At 44.1% G+C, this 16000-nt stretch overlaps 1 long non-coding RNA gene across 1 annotated transcript; it reads right to left on the bottom strand.

Moving 5' to 3' along the window:
• Positions 1–7809: 7809 nt before the first annotated feature.
• On the bottom strand, positions 7810–11879 carry LOC118964461 (uncharacterized). Its single transcript, XR_016491145.1, has 3 exons — positions 9668–11879; positions 9431–9473; positions 7810–8400 (listed from the first exon to the last, which is right to left on the bottom strand). It is a non-coding gene; the product is annotated as an uncharacterized LOC118964461 (long non-coding RNA).
• Between the last annotated feature and the right edge of the window lie 4121 nt (positions 11880–16000).

The following is a 16000-nucleotide window of genomic DNA, read 5'->3' as shown; positions in this document are numbered from 1 at the left end:
AATTGTTATAGAACCGCTTGAATTTACTAATATATTGTTCCAAAAGGTGATTGGTGAATTATTTTTAGAAAGTATTTAAATAATTCACTTAACAAATCCGAATAAAAATACCGGTTCCCAAAGTGATAAAATTATTCTGACAATTGACAATTAATATATTGTTCCAAAAGGAAATCACTGAATCATTTCTAGAAAATACCTAAATAAATCGCTGAACAAATTCAAATAAACTACCGGAGAAACACACACGTGGCTGGCACCACATACTGATGAATCTTTGCGTGCGAGGGTGAGACACAAGAGATAACTCTGTGCCTACACCGCGAATACATCCCTGGTTTCGACCAGGGACGGGCTAAGCATACAACGATAGAAATAAACACCACATAGTAAGGGTTGAATATACCTAAATAACGCATTATACACATTATCAGACGAACTAGATAAAATGTCTGCAATGAATATTTAGATCAGAGTATGATTGATAGAGCGGGGGGGAAAGAACAGTATAGTAAAGTGAAGAAAGTGTGGGAACGGATAAAATTAAAATGGACACAAGCAGGTTACTTTAGCGGGGGACCTCCTACAGGGGGGAAACTCCAATCTTTGCAGAAAGAGCTAGAGGACGCAGTAGAAAAAGCAAGAGCGAGTGAGACGGAGAGGAACAAGATACACATGTTCAAAAAAAGAAGGCACTAGAGAGAGAGAGAGAGCAGAAGCAGAGCTAAAGATAGGGACATGGGCGATAGAGGAGAGTAGGAGGGTGCAACCGCAGAAGAAACCAAACATAATGGGCGTGGTCTCTGCAACGTCAGCAGATACCAAAGCTCCACACGATTATTCTCCCACAGCCCCCCAAGTCTGCTCCTCCCTCACTATACCCAGAGATACAAATAGAGGTGGCCCAACCTCCACCATATTCAATGGGGCACAATCAACGTGGCCCGTCTCACAACCCGTTCAAAGGCAACCCTTTCCTCACCAGGACCCAGCCCGCAATTCAGGCCCCTCTTCTAAGTGTACAGGTAGGCCAGCTGAAAGGGGCTATGAGCTTTGGAATAACAGGAGGGCAGATTATGTGTGAGCAAATCACCACCAGTACTCCAGGTCCAGGGAACACCTCCCAGGAACAGGACCAACAATGCAACTCCGGGGCTTTCCCCGGAACCGGACCACTCCTGATAGACCTCAGGGGGTCTGTGCGCTCTCTCACGAGTCCGAAGAGTACAGATGGCGGTGTGCGCTTCCTCTCACCTCCTAACCCCGCCTACTACCGAGAGTGTTCCCCGCACAGCCTGCAAGCTGAGGAAGGATCCTGCCAGAGCCAGGTGAGCCAGGCAATGGAAGATGATGAGGACAGTAACAGACACGCACCCACCAGTGTAGAGGTAGAATATGAGATACAAGACCTAAGAAGACAACTGAATAAATCCATAGCCCTAGCAAGAGGATTGATGGGCGTCGAAGGAGAAGGGATGGGTGAATACCACATCGAAGGCATAGTGAAGGGAAAGGTGACGGACGTGACGACACCCAGAGGGCTACCACCACCCGGATGTCTGCCCGGCAGGCCGGACTGAGAGCTAAAGGAGTGACCGCCAGAGAACACTGGGACTCCAAACGGGGTGGAGCCTGCATGTTTCCCCTACGCCCAGCAGCTGATCCACGCTACGTAGAGTACCAACCCTGGAAAATGACTGACCTGACCACACTGATGGAACAGATGCCCAGCCTACATGGAGGAGCCTCTGCATGGCTATTCCAGCTGCAGACTCTGACCTCCGGTCTGGATCTCTGCCTAGGAGACATGAAAGCACTACTAGCCAGAGCCACCAACCATGGCACCATGAACGGCATCATGACAGCAGCCGACCTCAGAGACCAGCCACCCACCCTGCCCCTAGATCGTTTCAGGACCATTTTATGGGATGAACTGCGCAGATCTTACCCTACTGAAAGGTACCATGCCACTCTGTCCTCCTTCACTATCAGGACGTGGAGGAGCACCAGGAAGAGGGAGAGGAAGAGGAGGACCCCCTCCTCTACACATCACATACAACCACCCAGGATCCAGCCACATGCAGCAACAGCAAGATATGGCAGGGAACGCTATGCCCTGGCAATGAAGATGTCCCACACCCGCTGCAGGAGAAGGGAGCCAACTTACTGAAAAAAAACAACAACAAAAATTTTTACCCCATACCAATGAACCTCCTCGCACCCGGATCATCAACAGGTTTTGCACGACTGACAACAGATCTATCTGCGGTTGGATGTTTCTGTATAAGACGAATTCACCTCATCCGTCCTTTTCCAGAAACAAGAGGGGGAGGAAGCAGAAAGGAAGCAGAACAAAGAACAAAGAACAAAGGACTGGTGAAACTAAAGACCCTTCAAAAGGTCTCGCACATCTGGTGGCACCCTCAAATTAAAGTAATGACTGACTTATTTTGTGACAAATGCAGCATCTGTGGCAGACACAACCCGAAGAAACCATATCAAACATACCTAATGCATATTTTCAGGACAGTAGCATAAAACGCTATCTCTTAGTTGTGGTAGATAGGTGTCCAAATGGTTAGAAGCAATACCAACAGCAACAGAGAATGCTAGGTCGGCCATTAAGTGGCTACAAACCAAACTAATACCCAGGTATATTGACAGTGGCTCACATTTCAGTAACAAACACCTAAGACAGGTGGAAGAAAGATTTGGCATAACACACAGATTCGGTTCTGTGTACCATTCCCGGTCCCAGGATCTGGTGGAACGTCAAACCAAAAGCTGAAAGCTAAGATAGCTAAAGCCTATGGCACTGATGGCTATGAGAGCCTCACCAGGAGCAGGCACCCATCTCTCTCCTCATGAGAAAATGACTGGAAGAGTCATGCCTGGTCCACCAAGGGAGGGAGGTCATATGCCCGCTCTTGATGTACAACAAATTGTAATGTCTGATTATGTGAAAAAATTGACGCTTCTCTCTGCAGCACTCTCTACCCAGGTTCGCAAGGTCCAAGAGGGGGAGCTGCCGGGGGACACGCCACCACTGAAGGTAAAAGTTGGTGACTGGGTGAGGGTTAAAGTCCACAAAAGAAAGTGGCTGGAACCCAGGTGGACTGGACCGTACGAAGTGAAGGAGGTTACTTCACACTCTGTCCAGGTCAAAGGTAAATCAGGCGCACCTTGGCACCACCTCACACATTGCACTCCAGCCCCAACTCCTTCCAGAACACTGACTGAAGTCTGAGATGACTTGAGCAGCCTAATTTCGATACCAAATGAAGACACTCCTGACTCAGGTGATGGAGTATCAAACTCCATCTCCCCTGACAAAGGAACCTCGCCCAGTTAGAGGGATATTTCTCTCTCCCTGGGCAAGGCTAGGGATATCTGGCCCCTTATTTGTGATATTCCTACTGATATTTGGGGTGTCCCTGGGCACTTTCACATGGTTAATTGAACACCTATTTCACCCTGCCACTCCACTTACCCCTACCCCTATCCCTGACACCGTCCCTAACATCACTCTCTCCAGTCACATCCCTAATGGCCTTCCAAAACAGAATCGCAGTCGATATGCTGTTGGCTGAACGAGGTGGTGTATGTGACATGTTCGGTGAGCAATGTTGTACTTTTATTCCCAATAACACAGCAACTGATGGTAGTCTTACTGTTGCCCTAGAGGGTCTTCGTACACTTAATGGGAAGATGAAGCACCACTCCGGGGTTGACACCTCTATGTGGGACTCCTGGATGGATGCGTTCGGTAAATATAAGACCCTGATCTCCTCTGTCCTAGTGTCCGTAGCTGTTTTTGTGGCTATCCTAACCCTGTGCGGTTGTTGCTGTATTCCTTGCGCCCGCACATTGGCCACTAGAGTGATTACCACTGCCATTACCCCAATGCCTACAGACCAGGCCCATATGTACCCGCTTTGGGGGTGATGACCCTGAGGCAGTGTTTGCACCTTTTGAGGAACCCCTTCCTCCTGACTTCTCCTCTTGCCCATTCCATGTGTAGCACTAGTGTTGCCTTTTCTGGTCCTTGTTTTATTGCCTAGTTTCGCTGCATAATAGAGGGGGTTTTTGTTTTCGTCATCTCCTCCTTCTCGGTTCTATATAGTTTTCACGTCTTAAAAGACGTGAAGAGGGGGACTCAAAAATGTGGTTTCTACCAAATTGTTTGGTTGCTCCATATTCTATTTCTATTGTTCACGTCTAATAGATGTGAAGAGGGGGATTTGTCATATATACACATATTCATATACATAGCTCATATATCAAGCACATATATTAAGCCGCCTGACTCAAGTCATTTCACGCACCCCTGTCCAAACAGGAAGCACCCTAGCCCCAGCCATAAACTGACAGTTTCAGTTCCCCTTATCTCACGACTCCTGGACACACAGACACTTCATCGCACGAACACACACACCTCACTCCCCCCTCTACTGGTCGAGTGCCAAGAGCAGAGGACTCTGCTGTGCACCAATGGGGCCTGCTCTGGCTGGAGCAGGCCCGCCTCCAACTCTTCGGGACCAGTCAGAAGACCAACACGACAAGACTCCACCTACATGATTCCATGTATAAAATCTGCTGCAACCTTTGTCTAGGTCCCTTTTTCAGCTAACTCCTTCTGAGTTATATGAATAGGTCCGTGCACGTTAAACTGCAGGACAAGATATCTTTTGACTTTAATAAACTGCCTTTTTGCTATACTTGATTCCACTCTGTCCAGCGTCTTGATTTGGTCTCCTTCTCTCGTAGTTAAACATCAACACTAGTTCTGACTAGCATCTGAATGCGGAATTACAGCTTCGGCGGGTGAAGGAAAGATGCATCGTTAAAAAGCTCGTAAACCTAAATTCCATTACTATCGACAACCGCCCCCTGGTCAGTTATGGCACAGGTGGTAGTAGATTCAGTCCCCGCTTTTCAAGCTCAATCTCTAAACACCCCTATTTGGCTAAAAGTATTATTGCAAGCCTTAACCAATTCTCGTCTAAGGAGACACTTCCAATGTTTGGAAAGATGGCATATACAGTGGCAAAAGTATGTGAAAAAGTATGTGAACTCTTTGGAATTACCTGGATTTCAGCATTAATGAGTCATCAAATTTGATCTGATCTTCATCTAAGTCACAACAATAGACAAACAGTGTGCTTAAACTAATAACACACAAATTATTGCATTTTTTCTTGTCTATATTGTAATGACCTGACTAGATCATAAAGGAACAATTGTCCAGACAGAGGTTTGAGTTTACGAATTGACGGTTTATTAAACCAACTTTACACAGGCTACTGTTTGGCTGTAGCCCACGCCAAATAAATGAAAGATAACCCACAAGCCAATCGTGACCTTCTCTTGTGAAGCCCAGACGTAAGAGAGAGAACAAAGGCTAAACCTGGTCTTAACTACCAATGCTCCATCCCCCTGCCCAACCCCTCTCCACTCCACTCCGCCAACCACCAGGATGCCAAGCATCATAACTTTCAAGGGATTACTGTGATTGGCAGATAGCAGGTTGATTGGCATGTCGAACCCCGCGAACACTGGGTACTGGTAAGTACAACTCAACCACCTACTAGCCTAACACATAACACACAGCTGTCCCCCCCCCCCCCCCCCCTACAAAGTCCCTCATCCCCGAGGGAACAAACAAAGTCTCTGAAGCGACCCGGAGGTCTCCATTGCCTGCGTGGCCGTGCTCCTCTGGGAACCAGGGGATGAAGGCAGGGATATGGGGGACAAGGAAGCGGGAACGGGTAAACCATGCGGTGACACATGGGGGAGACAGGGGGAGTGGGCTGTCTGGAGCCTTGTCTGCGGCACCTGGGGATGGGTGCCTGGAGAATGTCATTGCCAGAGAGGGGAATTGTGGGGGTTCCTGGGGTTTGGGGAGAAGAGGCCCCTCTGTATGGGGCTAACATGTCCCAGTGCAGTGTCACCTTTCTCCCCCTGGGAGGAAGCTGCACCCGGTAAACAACCTCCCCTACCCTCTCCAGGACACTGCAGGGTCCCAGCCAGTGACTGTCCAACTTGGGGCATCTGCCTTTTTTTCTTAGGGGGCTGTAGATCCAGACCAGCTCCCCAGCCACAAAGTGCCTTCCCCGGGTGTGCACGTCATAGTTCCTCTTCTGCCTCACAACTGCATTCACCAGCTGCTCTCTGGCGAAGGTGTGGGCTGTCTCCAGGCGGTCCTGGATTCTCTGGGCATACTCCGACCCCGGGGGAACATGAGGGCTATCTAGGGGCCGACCAAACGCCATCTCCGCAGGGGTGCGGATCTCTCTCGCCAGCATGAGGAGGGCAGGCGTGCAGGAGGTGGAGTCTTGGACAGCAGAGCGGCATGCCATGAGGACCATAGGCAGGTGCTTGTCCCAGTCACGCTGGTGTTTGGAAGAGACGATGGCCAGCTGCTGTCCAAGCGTTTTGTTGAAGCGCTCCACAAGGCCATCACTTTGAGGATGGAGAGGAGTAGTGCGGGTCTTGTGCATACCCTGCCTCTCACACATGGTGGCGAACACACGGGACTCAAAGTTTCTGCCTTGGTCGCTGTGGATGGACTCCGCAGCTCCAAACCTGCTGAACATCCCCGCTGTCAGGGCGTCGACGATGGTCTCTGCCTCCTGGTTAGGCAGAGCATAGGCCTCGGGCCATTTTGTGAAATAGTCCATGGCCGTGAGCACCCAGCGGTTTCCACTGTCTGTGGTGGGGAACGGCCCAACTACATCCACTCCCACCCTCTCCATGGGAGGTCCCACTGGGAACTGTTGGAGCTCAGCATGAGTGCGGCCTAGAGGGCCCTTTCTCGCCGTGCAGTTGTCACAGCGGCGACAAAAGTCCTCTACATCCCTCTTGTGCTGCCCCCAGTAAAAGCCCTGACGGAGGCGGCGGAGTGTTTTTGTGACCCCAAAGTGTCCAGTCCCCACCCCCCCATGAGTACTCTGGAGCACAGCCTCCCGCAATGCTTTTGGGACCACCACCTGCCACCTCTCCTCTCCTGTAGCTGACTCCTTCCATGCCCGCTGTAGCACGCCATCAGCCAGCCGCAGTCTCTCAAACTTTGACCACAACCCTTTGGTCGCGAGTGAGAGCGCTGTCACCGCTTCCCATGGTGGCCTCACCTGCGCCTCTACCTACTGTAAGAGAGAATAAAGTAGACGGCACGCGTCAAAATGATTGATTGATGACCTTACGTCATTTTGACCTTTGCGTGTCCGAATATGTGCCCCCTCCCCGTCCCCCCTGTTCCCGTGGTCACGTGTTATTTTGTGTTATTTCAGATCTCTATGTCATCCTTTGAAGTATTCCAGTTGATGGATGTCTAGGGGCCTGGTTGAACTGTGGTTGTTGTGTTTGAACTTTTGGACCTGGTATGACCCCCCCAGTTTTATTGCCCTTATGTTTGTTATCTATGGAGCAGGAATGTGTGTCTGTATGTGTGTGTGTGTGTTAGAAACAAGGTCCCTTGGCATTGTGTCCATTTCAGGCTTTAAACAACAATTAAACAGCCATCTAAATAATGTTTCTCAGCCTAGTTTCCTATTTAGTTCTCTTTATATGTACAGGCACAGAGCTTCAAGATGGCTCCAGCCTAAGGATTTTCAGTGCATGTACACCTGGGGAGATTAGAACCCCAAAGAAAAGATCCTAAAGGTAATTTCAGGTTTATCATGACAGCCACTTTATGAAAGGCCTTTACTTATGGCTAAACAGCTTCTGCACAGCTTATTAATTAAGGCTGTGGGATGAAATGAGGTGTTTCTAGGAGGGCTTAAACAAATCTACAGTGAAACAAACATGTACACTTTACACACATATTTATTGACTTTTAAAAATACCACAGTAACATGACAGAATTTGTGCAAATGCAACGAAATCTGCTAGGGGATATTAAATGTACAACAGTAGTATTCTGTAATAAGCAATACGTGTTAAACATGTGGCACAGGCAATCATGACAGCCTCTTTATGAAAAGGCCTTTAATTAGGTGTTTCTAGGAGGGCTTAAACAAATCTACAGTGAAACAAACATATACACTTTACACACATATTTACTGACATTTAAAAAGACCACAGTAACATGACCGAATTTGTGCAAATGCGACGAAATCTGCTAGTGGATATTAAATGTACAACAGTAGTATTAGGTAACAAGCAATAAGTGTGGCACAGGCAATCATGACAGACTCTTTATGAAAGGCCTTTAACTATGGCTAAACAGTTTTCTACACATCTTATTAATTAATGATGTGGGCATACCCAGGATTTACAGGCAGGAACGGTTGATCTACACATGGAGGGAAAACTTACGGAGTTTTGATGGAGCGGACAAGCGTCTTTGAGTTGATGAATTTGAAATGGATAATGGTCGTGGCTAACCGGACCATCTATCTGTAAGAAATAGTAAACATTTTGGAATTATAACATGTGTTAAAATGTATGTACTAAATATTATGAATTAAATCACTGGTTTTAAAAATGTATCTCACGATTTAACGATAGGGGAAGAGGTAATTTCATATTTCGGCCAACACATCAAGAGCTAACAGGGGTGAGTGGGGATTCATAGTACAACAGGAGGCTTCGGTAACCTGCAATACGGGTTAAATATGTTTTACATACATCCACGACTGAATGGTTTCACAAACTACATTTAAAGGTTTTGTCAGAAAGCTGTAACAGGCCTCATTCACCAGTCTAGAGATGAACCTAGAGACACCAAAAACATCGCCGCTTAGAGCAGCTTGGAGATTATTACCCATGTAAGGGGGGAGCAAAAGAGGGGATTTAACCAACTCTGTACAAACCCCGACACGTGGTATGATAACTCTGACGCGTACGTCTAATGATTATTGTAGATGTTTACAACTGAGGGAGTTGACAGTAGGTCAATGAGATGTATAAAGGCAAATTGACATAACGGACCTCAAAGACCAACAGCCTACTTTATAATATAGAATGCAGGGGTGTGTACTGAACATGTAACCATTATAAAACAAAACATGTCTCGAAACACCTCCTAGTTAGGGACAGAACGCGGAGCATATACTTTAACACTATGTTACCACAGCTTTAGCGCAAACCCACAGCCCCGAATATTTAGCTGCCAGGACAGATTAAAAAAGAGATGTGAATAAGGGAATCCCTCCTAATAGATATTTCTGAAGGCTACTGGACATAGGTGATTGGGAAGCGACTGTTAGACGTAGATTCTCAGAAGCAATTTATAGTATTTCATACAATGGTATGTTATAAAGTTTGTAATAATGTACAACTGTAGGTCTCCAATGTTTTTACATAAAAACACTAATGATGCATGTTTAAATAATAGTACAATTTGTTAATTAATTCTAACATGTCTTTAAAAAGTTAGTACTATATATTTTGGTATTAAATCAATGGTTTTAAAAAAGTATCTCACCCTTTAACGAAGGGAAAATGTCCTTTCCAGCCATCAACCCGGTCTGTCACGAAGAAAAAAGACACAGAAAATCCGGGTGCATGCGTGAGTGTGCAGGCCTCCAATGTTTTTACATAAAACACGCGTGATGCATGTTTAAATATTATTCAAATGTTGTTACTTAATTCAAACATGTCTTAAAGGTTGTACGAAATATTTTGGAATTCAATAAAAGGAGTTTTAAAAACGGTATCTCACCCGTAACTATGTGAAACGGTATTTCACATCTTCAGCCAACTCTGTCGCGAAGAAAAAGACATTGAAAATCAGGGTGCGTGCATGAGTGTGCGTGTGACGGAGCAGCAGGAGTGTGTGTGTGTGCGTTTCAAAAAACAAAGGGTTTGTTTGTGTGGGTTCAACATGGGGTCCCATCTGTAGAGAATCGTTTGAAATTCAAAGTTTGAACTATCCAGCATATGACATGTCAAGGTATCGGCCGACCGCCCGGGGTTAAACCTGGATATCTAATCAACGCCCCCCAGGACCCCCCCAAACAAAACGCATGACAGAACGGCTCTTTGAATTCACAGCCTTTTGGTCTAAAGCAAACATACAGTTAGTTGGTTGCATACAGGCTATCTCTCGAAACTCATTCCGTACTTTAACAAGTTAGGGACAGAACGTCTATTTTTAACACGTTTAGCACGGCTTTAGCGCAAACCCAAAGGCCCGAATATTTAACTGCCAGGACAGATAGCATAGTCTGTAAAGCCCTCCTAATGGATATTTCTGAAGGCTACTGGACATAAGTGATTGGGAAGCGACTGTTAGACGTAGATTCTCAGAAGCAAACGGCGCCCTGTCCTTTACGTAGCCCTTCACGATCACACATTTTTAGGCGTAAGTCCAAATAATCACATACCCAAGAATATTTATATATTAAAAAAAGAAAAGTGTGCACTCTAAACGACGTCGTAAGACAACAGGCAGCAGTCCCAGGACAGATAACAGAGTATGTGAAGCCCTCCTAATGGATATTTCGGGAGCTGAGTAAGTGAAAAATGTATTTTAAGTTTTGTTTGAATATTATCGGGATATTATTGTAATATTAAACACGCGTTATTTGTGTTTTAAACAGGGGGGACAACGATTTTTTATTTTTTTATTTTGTATTTTATTTTAGGTATGATGGACATCGGACACATAGGGTGACTTGGATGCATTAGGGACTCTGAACGATATCGGAGGAACCGATGAAACAGACAGTATTCGGTCTTTTTGTATGAACGTTTTTCCAAACACTCCAAGAACAGAGAATTTAAACGTCCCGACAACAACCCAGGGAACCACCGCCCCCACACAACATAGTCCAGACCCCAACAACAAAAGCACAACGGTGGCCCAAGGGCATTGCGCAGAATCACCAGAGGTATTAATTCTAGGCATTTACATGTAAGTTTTTAAAAATGAAGACTATTTATACAATGAAACAATGTTTTTTTTATTCACACTGTTTGTAAACAATAACGTTTGCCCTCTTAGGGTCTACTTGACCTGCTTATTGATTAGAAAGTATGATTAGAAACCAAGGCTGTGGAATATATTCGCTCTCACAGGCTATGAAAAAGACAAAAGCTAGGACATTGACTCCGGAGTGTTGAACTTATGCCCACTCTACAACAACCCCGGTTGTTATATGACCCCTGAGGATCATCTACGAACGTTGGAACATCTACAACTATTGAAGATGCAAAAAGGGGTTTTCAGAAACACATTTGGTTTACAGATATGTATTATTATAAAAATAATATAACATTATTATCATAATCTAAAACACTTTAAAGGATCTCTAATTCAAACATGCAAGGATATATATATATATATGATACGATTAACCACTTTAAAACTGTTGCTGCAATATCACTTCTCAATGTGTGTACATTTCAAGCTTTCAACAACAATAAACAAACCAGCTCAATAATGTTTCTCAGACTTACAAACTGTTGAGTTTTCCTAGTTAGTAAAGAAACAACCACTAAGCCAAAACCCCAAAAGTTGTAATATAATCTGTATACAAGTCATTCTATACAGAAAACAGGTACATTTTGATTGATCAAGAATTCCCAATAGGTTTGTGTCACGCCCTGACCATAGTTTGCTATGTATGTTTATAGGTTTTGTTTGGTATGGGTGTGATATGAGTGGGCATTCTATGATGTATGTCTAGTTTGTCTTTTTTCAGTGTTTGGCCGGATATTGTTTTCAATCAGAGGCCTGTGTTAGTCGTTGTCTCTGATTGGGAACCATATTTAGGTAGCCTGTGTTGTCATTGTTGGGTGATTGTCTATGTTAGGTGCTTGTGTCAGCACATTGGGTATATAGCGTCACGGTCGTTGTTCATTTATTGGCTTGTTCAGTTTACTTTGTGTTTTCGTCATCCATTAAAACGATGCATTCACACCACGCAGCGCTTTGGTCCGCTTCTTATTACCCATGAAGCTCGTGACAGCATGATCTGATCCACAACCCTATTACGACAGCATATAATGCACAGTCATATGCAAAAACCATAAAACTCTGACAAGAAAACAATGAAAACCTTAACACGACTACACGCAATGCCATTATTTTAGTTAACAGCCACCCAGGGTTGAGTTTGGTACTTTTTCTTTGTACAAGCACCATGCCACCAAGGGCTGACAACCGTATTCACAATGAGAAATATAGTCTAATAAAACAAATGTCTGCATAATGAAAGACATGAAAACTGTAGCCAACAATGTATTTCCATCTGTTTTAAACGTGGATATTGTCAGTAAGGTCACGGAGACTAACAACAGACAATAGTTATTGTGGGAGGTTTAGGGTTACAATATATGGGAACGATCAGGAATGTTAGAGATTTGGTCACTGGGGCGATTTTGAAAGAGGGAGATTAGAACCACAAAGTAATAGGGGGGTAAGAGATCCTAAAGGTAATTTCATATTTCGGTCAAAACATCAAGACATACATCCACGACTGAATGGTTTCACAAACACCCTTTAAAGGTTTTGTAAGAAAGTTGTAACAGGCCTCATTCACCAGTCTAGAGCTGAACATAAAGACACCAAAAACATCAACGTTTAGAGCAGCTTGGAGATTATTACCCATGTAAGGGGGGCGCAAAGAGCTGATTTACCTCTACGGTCAAATGCATCTATAGTTTTTAATGAAGTGGTCGTTGCATTCATTTAGATGCTTTCAACATACTCTAGAACCAGTAAGAACATAGATTGAATGATAGGCTTTGTGCTATTGAGTAAGAGGCCTGACCCATTTCTAAGTAAGAAGCCACGCTTTTTATATTCAGCTTCTGAATTAACTAACTCATAAATATGTTTTTAAGGCAGCTTAACGTATATACTAGTACAACATACTAGGTACAGTGCCTTGCGAAAGTATTCGGCCCCTTGAACTTTGCAACCTTTTGCCACATTTCAGGCTTCAAACATAAAGATATAAAACTGTATTTTTTTTTTTTTTTTTTTTTTGTGAAGAATCAACAACAGGTGGGACACAATCATGAAGTGGAACGACATTTATTGGATATTTCAAACTTTTTTAACAAATCAAAAACTGAAAAATAGGGCGTGCAAAATTATTCAGCCCCTTTACTTTCAGTGCAGCAAACTCTCTCCAGAAGTTCAGTGAGGATCTCGGAATGATCCAATGTTGACCTAAATGACTAATGAGGATAAATACAATCCACATGTGGGTAATCAAGTCTCTGTATAAATGCACCTGCACTGTGATAGTCTCAGAGGTCCGTTAAAAGCTCAGAGAGCATCATGACGAACAAGGAACACACCAGGCAGGTCCGAGATACTGTTGTGAAGAAGTTTAAAGCCGGATTTGGATACAAAAAGATTTCCCAAGCTTTAAACATCCCAAGGAGCACTGTGCAAGCGATAATATTGAAATGGAAGGAGTATCAGACCAATGCAAATCTACCAAGACCTGGCCGTCCCTCTAAACTTTCAGCTCATACAAGGAGAAGACTGATCAGAGATGCAGCCAAGAGGCCCATGATCACTCGGGATGAACTGCAGAGATCTACAGCTGAGGTGGGAGACTCTGTCCATAGGACAACAATCAGTCGTATATTGCACAAATCGGGCCTTTATGGAAGAGTGGCAAGAAGAAAGCCATTTCTTAAAGATATCCATAAAAAGTGTCATTTAAAGTTTGCCACAAGCCACCTGGGAGACACACCAAACATGTGGAAGAAGGTGCTCTGGTCAGATGAAACCAAAAGTGAACTTTTTGGCAACAATGCAAAAGGTTATGTTTGGCGTAAAAGCAACACAGCTGAACACACCATCCACACTGTCAAACATGGTGGTGGCAGCATCATGGTTTGGGCCTGCTTTTCTTCAGCAGGGACAGGGAAGATGGTTAAAATTGATGGGAAGATGGATGGAGCCAAATACAGGACCATTCTGGAAGAAAACCTGATGGAGTCTGCAAAAGACCTGAGACTGGGACGGAGATTTGTCTTCCAACAAGACAATGATCCAAAACATAAAGCAAAATCTACAATGGAATGGTTCTGTATTTGGCTCCATCCATCTTCCCATCAATTTTAACCATCTTCCCTGTCCCTGCTGAAGAAAAGCAGGCCCAAACCATGATGCTGCCACCACCATGTTTGACAGTGTGGATGGTGTGTTCAGCTGTGTTGCTTTTACGCCAAACATAACCTTTTGCATTGTTGCCAAAAAGTTCACTTTTGGTTTCATCTGACCAGAGCACCTTCTTCCACATGTTTGGTGTGTCTCCCAGGTGGCTTGTGGCAAACTTTAAATGACACTTTTTATGGATATCTTTAAGAAATGGCTTTCTTCTTGCCACTCTTCCATAAAGGCCCGATTTGTGCAATATACGACTGATTGTTGTCCTATGGACAGAGTCTCCCACCTCAGCTGTAGATCTCTGCAGTTCATCCCGAGTGATCATGGGCCTCTTGGCTGCATCTCTGATCAGTCTTCTCCTTGTATGAGCTGAAAGTTTAGAGGGACGGCCAGGTCTTGGTAGATTTGCATTGGTCTGATACTCCTTCCATTTCAATATTATCGCTTGCACAGTGCTCCTTGGGATGTTTAAAGCTTGGGAAATCTTTTTGTATCCAAATCCGGCTTTAAACTTCTTCACAACAGTATCTCGGACCTGCCTGGTGTGTTCCTTGTTCGTCATGATGCTCTCTGAGCTTTTAACGGACCTCTGAGACTATCACAGTGCAGGTGCATTTATACAGAGACTTGATTACCCACATGTGGATTGTATTTATCCTCATTAGTCATTTAGGTCAACATTGGATCATTCCGAGATCCTCACTGAACTTCTGGAGAGAGTTTGCTGCACTGAAAGTAAAGGGGCTGAATAATTTTGCACGCCCTATTTTTCAGTTTTTGATTTGTTAAAAAAGTTTGAAATATCCAATAAATGTCGTTCCACTTCATGATTGTGTCCCACCTGTTGTTGATTCTTCACAAAAAAAAAAAAAAAAAAAAAATACAGTTTTATATCTTTATGTTTGAAGCCTGAAATGTGGCAAAAGGTTGCAAAGTTCAAGGGGCCGAATACTTTCGCAAGGCACTGTACCTAGTATGTTGTACTAGTATATACGTTAAGCTGCCTTAAAAACATATTTATGAGTTAGTTAATTCAGAAGCTGAATATAAAAAGCGTGGCTTCTTACTTAGAAATGGGTCAGGCCTCTTACTCAATAGCACAAAGCCTATCATTCAATCTATGTTCTTACTGGTTCTAGAGTATGTTGAAAGCATCTAAATGAATGCAACGACCACTTCATTAAAAACTATAGATGCATTTGACCGTAGAGGTAAATCAGCTCTTTGCGCCCCCCTTACATGGGTAATAATCTCCAAGCTGCTCTAAACGTTGATGTTTTTGGTGTCTTTATGTTCAGCTCTAGACTGGTGAATGAGGCCTGTTACAACTTTCTTACAAAACCTTTAAAGGGTGTTTGTGAAACCATTCAGTCGTGGATGTATGTCTTGATGTTTTGACCGAAATATGAAATTACCTTTAGGATCTCTTACCCCCCTATTACTTTGTGGTTCTAATCTCCCTCTTTCAAAATCGCCCCAGTGACCAAATCTCTAACATTCCTGATCGTTCCCATATATTGTAACCCTAAACCTCCCACAATAACTATTGTCTGTTGTTAGTCTCCGTGACCTTACTGACAATATCCACGTTTAAAACAGATGGAAATACATTGTTGGCTACAGTTTTCATGTCTTTCATTATGCAGACATTTGTTTTATTAGACTATATTTCTCATTGTGAATACGGTTGTCAGCCCTTGGTGGCATGGTGCTTGTACAAAGAAAAAGTACCAAACTCAACCCTGGGTGGCTGTTAACTAAAATAATGGCATTGCGTGTAGTCGTGTTAAGGTTTTCATTGTTTTCTTGTCAGAGTTTTATGGTTTTTGCATATGACTGTGCATTATATGCTGTCGTAATAGGGTTGTGGATCAGATCATGCTGTCACGAGCTTCATGGGTAATAAGAAGCGGACCAAAG

The sequence above is a fragment of the Oncorhynchus mykiss genome, chromosome 23 (genome assembly GCF_057628025.1).
Source record: "Oncorhynchus mykiss isolate SJ-2025 chromosome 23, ASM5762802v1, whole genome shotgun sequence".
NCBI lineage: Eukaryota > Metazoa > Chordata > Actinopteri > Salmoniformes > Salmonidae > Oncorhynchus > Oncorhynchus mykiss.
The sequence above is the reverse complement of the archived record's forward strand: the minus strand, read 5'-3'. Positions and strand labels throughout refer to the sequence as shown.